Source organism: Anguilla anguilla, chromosome 1 (genome assembly GCF_013347855.1).
Source record: "Anguilla anguilla isolate fAngAng1 chromosome 1, fAngAng1.pri, whole genome shotgun sequence".
NCBI lineage: Eukaryota > Metazoa > Chordata > Actinopteri > Anguilliformes > Anguillidae > Anguilla > Anguilla anguilla.
The window spans coordinates 67,963,834-67,977,134 of NC_049201.1; the positions used below are offsets into that span (position 1 = coordinate 67,963,834).

The 13,301-nt window shown below is 40.6% G+C and overlaps 1 long non-coding RNA gene across 1 annotated transcript; it reads left to right on the top strand.

Moving 5' to 3' along the window:
- Positions 1-428: 428 nt before the first annotated feature.
- On the top strand, positions 429-9,576 carry LOC118217690. The gene is made up of 5 exons (XR_004763266.1): positions 429-584; positions 5,354-5,446; positions 5,572-5,657; positions 6,807-6,914; positions 8,236-9,576. It is a non-coding gene; the product is annotated as an uncharacterized LOC118217690 (long non-coding RNA).
- Positions 9,577-13,301: the final 3,725 nt, after the last annotated feature.

The following is a 13,301-nucleotide window of genomic DNA, read 5'->3' on the forward strand; positions in this document are numbered from 1 at the left end:
ATAATCATACAGTATGTATATAATTTTAAGAAAGTATGTAAACTGTTAGTTATTTAAACTGTTAGCTACATAAAATTGGGTGTTTCTTTAGGCCTGCACACACGCACACAGCCATACACAATGTCATGTTACCTTCTACCACCTTTCATTGCCTTTCTATTATGAATAGTATTATCCCCAAGCAAAACCAGTAGCGAAACACGACAATTCATTCTTTGCATGTGAAGATTTAGCTGAAGATAATGGAGCACGACATGCTGGGATCTGTCAACTGGAGGGCTTTGCTTATTGGCCAGCTGGGTTCTCTCACCTAAGAAAAGCCCTCTTCCCTCCACAGTAAGGAGGGGAGGGTGTCAGAGAGGGGGGCAGGTCCCCCTATTGCCTATGGCCCTCCCCTTCCCTCCCATACACACACTCGCACATACACACACACATCGTCAGCATTCACCACTCAGCCTAACGCTCGCTCTTCCTCTCTCTTCCTCTCTCTCTCTCTCTCTCTCTCTCCATCAGTATGAGGAGGCTGCCCCAGCAACTTCTCTGTCTCTGCCTGACCGGGGCATTGCTGCTGCGTTTGTGCAAGGGTGAGTACTGACCCCTCTTGCTGCATGACCACATCTCGTTCTGAAAGTGTGTCTCTGGCAAAACAGGACCAAATGCGGCCAACTCTGTGCAATGTTCCAGAGAGCTTTACCATAGAACGGCATGAAGAACTGGGGAAACATTCTCTTTGGTACCAGGAGAAGTAGAGCCACTTCAGAGGGGAACAATAACTGCTTTGGAATCATCCCGTGGAGAGCGTGTAGCACTTTTTCAGGCTGAGTGTAGCAGCTAAGCAGCTCTTTCAGTCCCCCACGGGCTCTCCACAGCTGCTTTTATAGATTGGTTTGTTAGTCAGCTTAATTCTCGGCTGCGCAGGCAGCGGGTACTGACTCATGAGACGTGGAAAAGCATTTATCCTCCGTCTAGTGCGTGTGGCCTGAGCGCCGTGAGTTTCCACTGAACTCCGGTCTGGTTTGCGTGCAGGAAAAAGAGTGAAGGACCGACTCTTGAGAAAAGGGCATCGTGGGGGATGTGTGCTATCAGCTGAGTGTGCGGTGTCTGCAGTGACAAGCCTTCAATGACCCGTTTCTTTAACACTGCAGTAACTGATGTGTTTAGAATGGTAGTGAATGAAAGAGAACTGTTGTGAAGTCTGTCTTACTTAAGACGTGTGATGATCTGTCATATTATAGAATAACTTGCTTCCAGAGCCCTGCTCTGAAGCAGCCTCCTGTAGGATAAAATGAGTGTTTTGACATGCTCTAGTCTGACAGATAGGCGCGTGACAAGAAGCTGTGAGTTTTACGACTTTGTCTCTAACAAAACCTGATTCAGAGGAAATGTGTGAAGTTTCTGAGGGGCTTTTTTGCACTCAGGAATGGCAGTGTTCCTTGCCATTGTGGCTTGAAATGAAAATTGATGGTAAAACCTTCATGTGTGCATGTAAGAGAGGCTGCTTATACTGTATGAATTTACTGATGTCCATACAGCGTGAACAGCAAGTTACTGTACAGTTATGCATAGTAAAACAGCTTTGGTAGAAATGTGCCTTTTCTGTGGTTAACAGAAATTGATTATTAACTCACAATTACATTTTGTTTTCTATTATTAAAGGTGTGTAAGTTAACAGTGACATTTTCCTCATTTTATACTGAAAGACATGCATGTCAGGTTAGTTATACTCCTGCCATTGACCAAGGCACTGTCCTTAAAACTGGAATTGGGCCCCAGGGTGCTGCACTGTGACTGCCCTCCGCTGCTAAAGTAGATGGGATGGGTTAAATGCAGAGGACGAATTACCCCACAGGGTCCAATAAAAGTATTTATCTATCTTATATATTATGAGCATTACTAGTATTTCTGCAAGTGTTTGTTGAACTCTATATTTCATGAGCACATGGATTTAATGAATGCGGTGTACCACGCAGTGAGTTTGAGTTGTTTCCCACATGCTTTGAACAGCACATTCTACAGTGACAATAGTGTGTGCATCCTGCAACTCCAGAAGCATTTCCATATGCATTCTGTAAACCCATCATTTGCAATGGCAGTAAAAGACTCCATTAAAAGGTGGTCAGGCTGGGTTGATTTGGGAATTTGTTGATTAATGGGAATGTTATGAATGTGCCTTGGCTTGAATCATTGATAATGTGGATGCCATTTGTTAGGTGACCTTTTTATGTAGTCCTCAACTTGTGATTAATGTGGGAAAGAACTGCAGGGGAGAATTTAGGACATTTAGGAAAATTTGGGAAGAACTGTATTTGGGTGATAAAGAGGCAGACTGCATACATGCGTATATGTGCAATGGAGAGGTGTAGACTGCAGAGGCACTGTATATGGGAATAGTGTGATATGGGTTGTGTATGGGCTTTTTATAGGCAGAAATGTGGCATGGATTGTGTATCCACAGAGTATGGGCAATAGGGTGGTCTGACTGGGCCTGTTAGAGTATGGAGTCGGTCCACTTCAAAGCACTGTTTGACTGTTTCTCATTCCCCGCTGTCCCCAACACCATAACCTTAAAGACAATAGTATCCCCTCAAACATTTGTTTCTTAGCAACTGGGATGAAGAAATTAAGAAAACAATAAATGTGAAGCCCATCTGTTTTAGGCCATAGGGCACACACAGACATACAGTATACCCATGCTTTAGCATGACGCTTGTTTTTACTGATGTTCCCAATCAAGCTTTACAATGAACACATTTCCTCCCATGAGCAGGAGCCCAGCTGCGGAAGGCGGTAATGGTTTCTACATGTGGGAGGCTGAGGTGGGTCAGGGTGTGGCTCCAGGGTGACAGGTTGTCAGGGCAATGGGGAAGTGAGTCATGGGGGTCAGTTTCCCACCCTCTCCTCTGTCAAACACCCACGCCCTGGGGTCACAACTGAAAGGGCTCTAATGGTCCAAAACAACCAGAGGACTTCCGCAGTTGGTAGAAGGGGGTTCTGTTCTTCAGTTCCTCATAGAGAAGGAAGCCAAATGCTTCACAGTTTCAGTGACTGAAGCCAGCCGTAGTTAGCCCTGAGCCTAAGTTCAGCACAGCCATGCACTCTAGGTCACATGACCCCGATTTCCTAGAAAGCCTATAACTGACACATGGAAAATCTTATGGCGCTCTCATGGCCAGATATTATTTAAGCAGACAAGTCCAAGAATATCCAGATTAGCTGTGGGTCTGATGTAACTGTAGTTAACCTTTATGGTGGTGGGTGGAGATCTGTTGGCACACAACTTAGTCTGCTTTGAAAAGGTAAACATCATTACTATGTGCTCTCCTATGTGTTGATAGTAAAATCACTGCAGATTATAATTCTGGAGGATCAGTAGACAACAGAAACACACAAAACCAATACCAACAGGAAGAACAAACTTGTCAGTTGCGATCATTTTGGAATAACATTATGAAACTGGCATGCAGTGCGGTTGCATTTTAAATATGTTGTATGATGAAGCATATACTATACGAGGCACTTTAACGTGAAGTAATTTTAATTCATTTTCGGTTTATTCTGGATTTGTTTTGTCTCTGCCTTCTGTGCCATGAATTTATTAGATTCTGTGTGCAGATATGAGTCTCTTCTTAAAGGGGAACAGTACACAATGACCCCTGGGCAGTACAAAATGACTTTCTTAGGGCTCTCAGATTTTTTTTCTAAACGATTTACCATTGAGCTCATTGAAAGTCAGCAGTCTAGGAACAGGAATAGCTTGAGCTGCGAAGACAACAATAGTGACGTCATAACCGAGCTTGTTCCAAGACGGTTGCACCCTAGCGCTAATAGTAAAAAAAAAAGCAAAGTTAATTTTTTCAGCAAATATGGTTCAATTTCAGATTTGAATGTAGAGCCATATCTTATCTAAGGTAAAAAGCAAATGAACCAAAGTCATATTTACCAAGTGTATCATGTCCCCATTAAGCAGGTAAACACCATTGAACACACATATCACATGGCACTCATGCGATATGAGTCTGCTTACAGGGATTCAGTAGTAACATTAAAAAAAATAGTCCTGCTGTCCCAGGAATGGCTGAAGGGCATGACCGTCCCTCTGCAGTGCGATGAAAAAGCAGATTAACCTGAAACAACCAGCATCTTGCCACCCATCACATAAGCACGCAACAGACCATCACATTGTTATCTGATGAGTTCAGTACTTTTGGGAGAGACATTTTCTTGGACAGATAAATGGGATGTGAGTCGTTTGGTTTGGGATTTTAAAAAATTTTTTTTACTGGCGGCGGCAGCCTTTCCGGGACGTTCCAGAGTGCCAGGGGGATTCCGGGAGTGAAACTCGACTCTCATTGTTGCACAAGACTCCTCTCGAGACACGGGAGCACAGCGCATCATGAGGCACATTGCACTGCCCTCCATTCAGGGCAGGTGATTCATGGACCCGGTCCCAGTCCCCCCCCCCCCCCCCCCCCCCTTCATTGTCCAGGTGTCGGCACACAGATCAGTTCCTCTGAGAGAGCCTCATCTCATGTGCCCCTATTGTACCGCTAATTTATCCCCACCGCCATAATTCACGCTACGCTGCTTTGTTTGTCTTCAGTGTGTGAATTAGGGATATCCAAGTTGATTTTCTGCCCTGGGGGAACAGAGAAAAACAAATGATGTGATGTTACAATAATGCTGGTGTCTGATGGGGCTTGTGCAGTGCAAACCGCACATCCGTCCTACTGACGGAGTGCTACACAGTAGGACGGAGTGTAGCAGTCAGTAGGACGGAGTGTAGCACAGTGGGTAAGGAACTGGGCTTGTAACCGAAAGGTCGCAGGTTTGATTCCCGGGTAGGGCACTGCCGTTGTACCCTTGAGCAAGGTACTTAACCGAAATTGCTTCAGTATATATCCAGCTGTATAAATGGATACAATGTAAAAATGCTATGTAAAAAGTTGTGTAAGTCGCTCTGGATAAGAGCGTCTGCTAAATTCCTGTAATGTAATCAAGCAGGGACAAGATTGAGACGCCCCTTTGGATTAGGTGTTTGAAAAAAGACAAAGACCACATGGCTTAACATTGTTAGCATGACTGGAAGGCTATGTGCAACAGCCAATCTAATGTATGTCTGTCTGTTTGTGGGCTCTACCTAGAAGTTGGTTAGCAAAACCAGTTTTTTTTGCAGACATTTTGAGATATGACTGATTCTTTTCCTTGCTTGTTAAACGGAATATGGTAATATCCAAAGTGTTTATTTGGAATGAATATTGAAATTAAACAGAATTAGTATTTGACAGTAGAAAGTAGCTCAGGTCAAATTTTGAATACTCTGTGGATCATTGTTTACCAATTTTTGTTACCACAGGCAACGATGTTGAATACGATTATGACTATGACTATAACACAACTGCAGCGCCAGACTACGACTACAATGCTACCTTTGACTACATGTATTTCAGTAAGTGTAGAAGTATCAATACATCCCAAATGAATATTAAACTAGCTATACATTTCTTTATTTACAGTGTTTTCCTTTGAAAATAATAATCCCAAAAAACAATTTACTTATTGTGTTTTAATCAGGTAATTCCAGCAGTATGGATTATGGAGTATTTGAAATTATAAGATCCAGAGTAAAAGATACACAGGAAGTTGATAAAGGAAATACGGTAAGGTAATAATTTCACCGCCCTTTGTTCTTTTCCAAATTGAATATTTGCTTTAATATTTCAACACGATGACCCAGTTTGAAAAAGCATACACATTATTAGCTTAGTATGAATTTCTCATTTCTATGCTGGATATCTACAAAATATATTTTATGCGAGTATAACCTATTTATATCTTTGAGTCAGTGATGAATAATCTCATAAAATCCTGAGGGTGCACATATACATATAAAATACTCATAAGGGATTAGATTAACAGTTTGGGAACCCTTGATCCTACAGAACACATATGATTTAAAACAAAGAAAAATTCAGATTAGTTTTTGGGTCCTTTTTTATTTCATAATCTCTCACTGTGATGTTTCACATAGCTACAATTCCCCAATACAAGCCAGGTTCAGTTTCACATGTTTATTCCTGTCCTGCTAAAACAGCAGAGCTGTATACCAAAACACTCTGCGGAAAAGGTAATGTTGACCCAAAGTTCCTGGATACACGTTGGCCGGATTATGGAGCGTATGGAGGGCACAAATTGTTTCCTAAAAGAGAGAATGAAATCAGGAACGGGAGGACTTTACAAAGAAAATATTTTAATCTGACAACAACATCTGGTGGATTTCCAAACTGCCAAAGCTGTCTGGGACAATGCTACAACAATATAATAAGGCTGCTTGGAAAGAGGTTCCCTCACAGCCAAGACGTATGGCTGAAATACTGTGTTGCATCAATTGCAGCATGCTTATTAAAGCCCTTATGTTTATAGGCCATAATGAACATCTATGTTAAATTCCCCAATGTTTTTGTCCAAAACTGAATGGTAGCATCCACTGATGTGCAAGTTCTATAAGATAGTTGTGCTGTCATTGCGTATTTGGTAGTAATTAGATTTTTAACCTTTTTGCTTATCGTGTCACCCTACAATAGATGTCAATCAGTGCCATTAATTTCTCCAGTATCAGCCGAAAAAACAAATGTATTTCCTTTGTTTTATGGGAGACAGCCTCAACTGAAACATATCACTGGTATTTAAAAAGTAGGCATTCCATCTGAAGAGTAGAGTCTCCTGTCTGAAAGTAGCTTCCAGTGGGCTTGCAGCAGAAACTTTGCAGTGTAGCGTGTTGTGATGGCCTTTTGTGTTGGCTCCTACAGGCTCCAGAGACTGGCCTCCCAAACCTTCTGCTAATTGTGACTTTGTCCATACACCAGCTCTACCAACTGCACTGAAGGGGACTACGTACTGCTGCATATTGCACAAAGGTAATTCTGATGAAATTCCTATTATCCAACATGAGATACCTCATACACACAACACATCACATGTAAAAATATTTATGATACTGCGTTCAAATTGTATTTTCTTTTTCATATCTCTGTCCTTTTGAAAGTGTGCTTTAGGCCCGGGCTAAAAGCACATACCGAGCTACAGTGTATTACAGTGAGTCTTTCTCTGAGGTCTAATATCTGATTGACTGGATGGGGTTTCGTCTGGTGGGGCCACTGTGTCAGCTGTTTTTTTTGGATTAGGTCGCTCTGGAATGAGGAGTCCTATTACAGGCCTAGGAGAGGGATTGAAACTTCCTCTGCAGTACGTTAAAGAGGAAAATATAAATATGCAGGCAACAGAAACGAAAACACTGAGATTCTATGTGATCTCTATATCATCGCGACTGCAGTTGGCCTTCGGCCAAACATTTATTTGTATGCAAACCCATGGGGATCCCTGGGAACAAAAACAGGGTGTCAGTCTTTTTCTGTTTTGCTTTTCTCATTCTTGTTTAATTGGACATGACAGAGATGTTGTCTGCAAGCTTCCATAATAAATTCAGAAGACTCAGGGGGCAAAACACAAAACAGTGATGCGAGTCCCGACTAGCTTGTTTAGTTCCACTTTGAGACAGCAGGTGGCACTTTACATCCAATAACAATACATTTGTAATATAGCAGATTTTTTTAAAGTTTGTGTCAGGACTGGGACCTACTGAGAAAGCTAAACACTGTATTTGTGCACTTTTTAATCGAGCCTCACCTGTTTACATGCAGAGAATAGCATTAATGACGACTGCCATGCAGAAAGGGTTTTCGTATCTGAACAAGGCTCCTGTGTTTGTGTCCTGTTTCCAACAAGAAAACTGCTGTAGAATTTTTCAATGATTTTTACTTTTGCCACATTTCCTGTGTAATTATATTCTCATGTGTAATACCTGAATATCAACCACAATTTATAAAATCACTGATCATCGCAAATTAAACTATTTCATGATGTCCCACAAGGGCAAAATCCTCATTTGTAACAAAAACTCAGAAGGATACTCTACATTGTTTTCCTCCCACAATAATTGATCTGACATTTAGTATCAAACTGGTAATAATTCATTTGTCGCCAAATGGCATTATCACAGTTACAGAGCTTATAAACATGCTGTAGCATAAGCACAGTGTCAGGCACAGAAAGGGCACCCAGGACCCTCAGGTTAAGAATCCAGAGCTCTCACAGCCATTGCCAGCAAGAGCCATTAATCATGATTATAAATGTCTTCTTTCAAAGCTTTAGCGGTGTGCATGTTATTATTTCTTTCAGACATTCGTGGCCCTGAGCAATGCAGGAAGTATGGATGGTCGGAGGAGCCTGGATGAGCCATCTTTCAGAACAAAGGGACATTTCATGTGCATAGGCAAACACTTCACAGCTGGGAAATCAATAGCACCATCAACACACCCAAAAGTATTCCAGGCCCCATCCCGGGCCAGAGCTTCACAGCTTGTGACCCCTCATACATGACAAACAACTGTCTGCTTCACAGCAGGAACTCACACTGCAGTCAGAGAGGCTGTTTTCTGTCACAATGTAGGGAAACATCTTGATTCGGTCTACAAAACCATCTACTTAGGTTAATTTATTTAGTTGGTTATACAATTCAAGTAAGTGTCCATGTGTCTTCTCTTCCTTTCCTGGTCAGAGGTCTTCCAGGCCACATGTCTGTGGGCTCCAGACCTGATGCACGCTGCTGTTTATGGGGTGAAACACAGGCACATCAAGGCATGATTCGCTGATTTTCAGGATCATCTGTATTATCTTACCAGGGACTGCTCGCTTCTGGGATGCACTCTCTCTCTATGCTGCATTTTTTTATATATGTCTCACAATGTATTAACAAAACGTCAGGAAAGGAAACATCACTAGAACAGGCGATGGCACAGTTCCCTCACACTGTTTTTATTAAATCGCCTCATTAACAAATGTATATACAGTAAGTACAGTTCTTGATTTGGCTTTGTACTCCACAATTTTAGATTTGTAATGAAACAATTCACATGTGGAGTGAAGATTCTCAGCTTTTATTAAAGCGTATTTCTATACATTTTAGTTTCACCATGTAGATATTACAGCCCTTTTTAAATAGTCCCCCCACTTCAGAGGACCATAATGTTTGGGACAAATGGACAGTAGTCACTGACACATCCATGGCTGTCGCTTGTTTCTGATCTGTCAGACAGGTGTTTGGGGTTTTTTTCTTCATTATGCTCAAAATTCTTTTGCAAAAAACAGACCCCAAAGCTAATCAGAAGACTAGAATCAAGACTACATATTGAAAACATTCTTAAACCTGCACAAAGGAAGCAATTGCACACACCTAAATAATCAGAAACACCCGCAAAGCGGTTTTTCCCAAACATTATGGTTCTGAAATGGGGGGATGACTGCATATAGAAAGTGCAATAATTTCTATATGGTGAAACCAAAATGTACAATATAAAATGTGAGAATCTGAACTTTCACCACATGTGAATAGAGCCAAATCAGAAAAAAATATGTCCAAAACATTACAAAGCTCACTGTATCCATGGTTCTTCACTTTGGGAGAGGAGAATATCATTTATATGTGTTGTTTATATTCTTTAATAAATATTTTTCAATAAATTCTTTGAGTCTTTTTTCTGTAAAGAAATGAATTCATTAACTGATTGTGCTAAATGATTTAGATTTAAAGTTGTGTATATCGACTTTTGAGAGGAATGACCTGAGTAGAGGTATTCAAATTTCTAATTGTTTCGTTTTTTAGATTGAGGAGGAGCAACGTTATTATACTGTAGTTAGTGTAAAGAATTCTTCTTTGATCAAAAGTTGTTCTTTATCTCTTTAATGTTATGCAAAAATAATTTTCACAAATTAATTAAATCTGTTGGGTCTTCCAGAGGATTATTTTCTCTTTGAATGGGATACATTAAAAGGTTTTGGTTGCTACTACCTTAATAAAAACACTTACATACAGTTAACAGAGGTTTATGCATCCCTACCTTAAATATATGTTTTGAAAAATGTTCTGAATCAGGGAAAACCAACACAACTACAGTATATTAATGCTCATGTTTATTTTGCCCTTTATCATGATTGTTGCACACATATCTTTTTCTGATGAGCTGCCAATGTATTATGGGTATAAAAAAGGGTGGTTGATTGTCATAACACAAACAGTGTGAGAATGGTATCTTAAAAGAGCCACAGGTGTAAATGAAAATGGTGAAAACATGTGCCTTGCAGTAATAGTAAATGTCCTACCATAATGCTAATGATAGAAATATTTGAATGGGCACACATGGCAGAACCCCCAAAATAACTGTGTGATGTATGCAGGACTATATGAACAATGTATTCTAGTAATTCACTGTATAGATACAGTTTGTCTATACAGTCTACATAGCATATTTGCACGAAGATCATTTGGTGAGAGAGATCATTGCGTGAGAAACGTCTGAACTGAAATGAGTATGGGAATGTCTTTTATGAAACCAGAAACCACTGCGTGAACTCTGTCAAGATGACAGCAGTTATACGAGAGCACAGAGCATCATGGAACCAGACTAGAAAAAAGGTGTGGATAACACCAAAGAATTAGGGGGATATGCAGGAGGCCAGGGGTGACATACCAAACCTCAGGCGATGATGGGAATTTTGGCAACTGAGGGAACGAGTGATGGTCCACAGAGCTCCAGTGATACGGGTTCCTCAACCCCTCGGCCTGGCCTCACGCACCACTGGTTCAACGGCTTGCAGCTCACCCCCCCACCCCACTCCCACCCACCCTCCAAACCAGTCCCAGCTGCAGGTACATGAAAGACAGCCACAACATCTGCACATCCTCACCCCCGTGTTTATCTTGGCCTGCTCCACTTTGGAACCCTGCTTTGGGAGCTGAGACACTGTAGGAACCTGGAAGTGCGCAGAGTGGAGGGAGAGCAGTAAATCTAGTTTTTTTTTTTTTGTTCTATGATACCCCTCTTCTGGGCCCAGGCCTCTTGTAACAACCCTGAGGACTCTATTACTGTCTTATTATTATGTCTACAAAACGACAGCTGCTCTTCTGTGGGTATTATGAGGGTCACCATAGTGGAGCAGTTCAAACTCAGGTCCTGGGATGTCTGTACCAGTTGTAGGCCTAATCCTTGTACTTCATAACTTAATTAGATTCAAATAATTAAAAAAAATAAAAAAATAAAAAAAAATAAAACTATTTGAGTTAACGTTTAAGTGCTGCCATCTAGTGCAATGATAGTTTTCTGACCGTTAAGTAAGCTGCTGCCATTGGTACGTTAGGGCCAAAATCGAAAGTGGCAATACACTTTCCTTAAGCAGTTCAAGGAAATAAGAAAGAAATCAGTCAGTGTGGCGCCCTAAACAAAACATTGATTTAAAATACGATGGCCCCAACATCAAGGCCAGTAAAAGGCTAAAACTTACTGTAGATAAGTAGCCTGATCATCACTCTCCGGAATAAAGGTACAACGGAGATACATTTTTTCCTTTGAAGAACGAATGTACCTTGAAAATACAACAATGCTCTTTTTAGGTACTGATAAGCACTTTAAAGCAAAAAAAGATGCAAATTATTTATCTGTTGCTGACCAAGGATAATGTTATGTATCTATAGGGTAGCCTACCACTCCAATGACAAACGTTTGTACTCTTTTAGGCACTTTTTCGTAGTTTTTTCCCGCTGAGAGTGAAGGTACTCATGGAAGCCAAAAGGTTGACCAAGTCATGATTTTCAGGATTCTCATGACTATGACGCTGTCTGATCATTATACCAGTCTAAAAACGGAAACGATTAAGCAGAGAGCAGCCAAAGGATTATGTGCGTATGGGTCCCCCTTTATCTTTTTACGTAACAGACAGGCAAACACACGAGGTAACAGATTTGTTTAACAGGTCAACTACTAAACTACAACTACCTTCCTTGAGGGGCTTTTCACAATGTTACGGGTACGTAACATAAACCCTGGAAAGTAGCCCTAGACCAAAAATGAAAAATAGTTCATGCTATATGGAGATATACCAATCTGCTGAATATGGATTATTACAGTTACCCTGACATAATCAGGTTTTGACATTATGACAATTAGTTTGCGAATTAAACAGATCGAATACATTTGTCATAATGTGCGTTACACCATAAACAGTTCTCACGTAACTGGAAGAGGAACAGCATGCTCCATTCTCGATTTGCCCTCTTAATGCTGTTACAGAGTGGTGTGTGGATTAATTCGAATTAGAGTGGTGTGTGGATTAATTGCACCAACAGACGTGAATCAATTTCGTCAGTCACTGCGGACCAGTCGAACAGCTGAAATTCATTCAGCACCTTGGACAGCGTAACCACAACCTTGTTAAAGCGCGCGCTCGACTTCACCAAAGTACATTTGGTACATGATTGGTACAACCACCCGGTGGCTTGTGAAAATCACAACATGGCAAATGTCACTGCCCTATTGCTGGCACTGTGTATCTTTTTGTACGGACACTCCCTATCATCCAGAGTGGAAGCGAGACGGTTGGATGAGTTACGCCTGAAAACAGATGATACCGGTGAACAAAAGAAGGAACTTGTGAGTTTGAACAACCTATTCAATATAGTTAGAATGCACCTTTATCGTACCCTCAGCAATTTTAGACAATAGTCACCATGAATACCTGACTCTTTATTGTACCTAAATGTGATATTAAGTGTGTTCTCACTGACCAATGAAAATGTTTGTATTGCTGGAATAAGGTCACTGTATAAATCCTCGTACTAAGTATGTGCAAATGGACGATCTTATCTGAAGTTGAGGTAAAGAGAAAAAATTTTTTTTTGTAGACCTGTGCTTTTCATGATGCGGGAAAATTATATACATCTTTTTTTTTTTATCTCTTTTTTGCAGCTAGATGTTCTCCATGACGTTCTCGAAAAACTTCGGAATAGAAGAATGGCTATTTTGGAAAGGACGCACAGTCGTCTCCCTCGGGTATGCAACCAGCTACATAAAAAATGTATTACTTTGATATCACTTTTCGTTCAACTATTTGCAAACTAAAGTGATTCACATACAATACATTTATTTAAAAAGGACCGCAAAATAACAATCACAATAATATATTAATATCAAATTCACTTTTTAAAACCGTTACATATTAGTCTATATATCATAGACTATCACATTATCACTTGCAATCATGCAATCTTAGGTTTTTTAAATTATTTTTTTATGTGACTCACCCAAGTTCGGAGAAAAACCATATTCTTAAGAAATGCAAAGATTACAAGAGATACAACCAACTGTATAATGCGAAATTGAGACCTTGAAATAAAAGCGGTTACGCGCAATTCA